The sequence below is a fragment of the Cebus imitator genome, unplaced genomic scaffold, assembly GCF_001604975.1.
Source record: "Cebus imitator isolate Cc_AM_T3 unplaced genomic scaffold, Cebus_imitator-1.0 Scaffold560, whole genome shotgun sequence".
Taxonomy (NCBI): domain Eukaryota; kingdom Metazoa; phylum Chordata; class Mammalia; order Primates; family Cebidae; genus Cebus; species Cebus imitator.
Genome location: NW_016107875.1, coordinates 986,936 through 988,193, shown reverse-complemented (window position 1 = coordinate 988,193; position 1,258 = coordinate 986,936). Strand labels below are relative to the sequence as shown.

Below are 1,258 nucleotides of genomic sequence, written 5' to 3'. Positions count from 1 at the left end.
AAAAAAAAAAAAAAAAAAAAAGAGACAATCTGTCCGACCTGCATGTTAATAACATTCAGATCTAAGACCCAAGGGAAATGACAACTGACTGTGCGTTTTATCAAGAACTCTCTTCCACTATTTGTTATCTCCAGCAGTATTAATTTGCTAAATGTTGAAGAACAACTAAGACTTATGTATTAGTTATTTTAAATACGGGATAGCACTATCCACAGCAAGAGAGAGAGAAAGAGCGAGAACATTAAAGGTATAATTATCAGAATAACCCTGAAAGGCAGTTACTATTATCGCTCTTGAACAGATGAGGTAAATTAACTGCTCACATTAGCATAGCTAAAAGCTGGTGGAGCTGGGATCCCAAGCCAGACAGCCTGGCTCTTGACACACACCTAAATTTTGTTTGGCTGAGTGGCGTTTCCTTCAGCTTGCAAGTCTAGAATGCGTTAATTTTGTAGGACTAGAGGTTCTCAGCCGGGCATTTTTAGTTGTCATGGGATCTGGGAAGAGCTACGGGAATTTTTTGTCGGAGCTAGGGATGCTAAACGTCCCTCGACGTGAAGAATAATTTCACCCCAAATGCCAAGTACGCCCCGGTGGTGAAACGCTGACTAGTAGACAGGACAGGGCAAACAGACTGACTCTTCTGGAGACTCGCGTTATCAGCTCCCGGAAGGGCAAGGTAACATGGTCCTAGAGAACCCTGCCTCTGACTGGCTCCCGCTCGCAGCCCCCGGTCCTCAGACCCTTCTACACCCACCTACCTGAGGCACCTTCTAGCGTGAAACCTCAAACAAACAAAAAGTAGGGAACACTCGATCTGGACGACCACCGCCAACTCCGAAGCAGGAATCCTCACAACTCGAGCCTCCACAAAATTCAAACTTGCTGCACCAAGCCTCTGATTGGAGGGACTTTAACTAACACTTCCGGGGAAGATCCCGCCCCTTCCACTCGACGAGGCTTGCGATTGGTTTGCTTCGTGCGACATTTGAATTGATTGAAAGGTGAAGGGACGGTTCAAAAGATGGGTGCGGAAAGGAAAACAGGCGGGACGACGACGCGGGATGAGAAGAGGTGGAGCGGTGGGGTCGCTCCTGTCAGGTGAAGTGCTGGAGTGGGCGGCGGAGCTCGAGAGGTGTTGCTGGGTCCCTGGAAAAACTGGGCTGCGGGAATCTCCCCCAAAGCTCGCAGTGCTTTTTCTTTCTTTCTTTCTTTTTTTGAGACAAGGTCTCACTTTGTCGCCCAGGCTGGAATGCAG

At 48.0% G+C, this 1,258-nt stretch overlaps 1 protein-coding gene across 2 annotated transcripts in view; it reads right to left on the bottom strand.

The window, feature by feature from the left end:
* The window catches only part of DLGAP5 (DLG associated protein 5), a 41,799-nt gene extending 40,822 nt beyond the window's left edge, over positions 1-977 (bottom strand). The window contains exon 1 of one of the 2 annotated variants that reach the window (XM_017515812.2): positions 762-977. The gene's annotated coding sequence lies outside the window, so the exon portion shown is untranslated. The remainder of the gene's footprint in view (positions 1-761) is intronic. The other variant, XM_017515814.2, reaches the window with a different exon arrangement.
* Between the last annotated feature and the right edge of the window lie 281 nt (positions 978-1,258).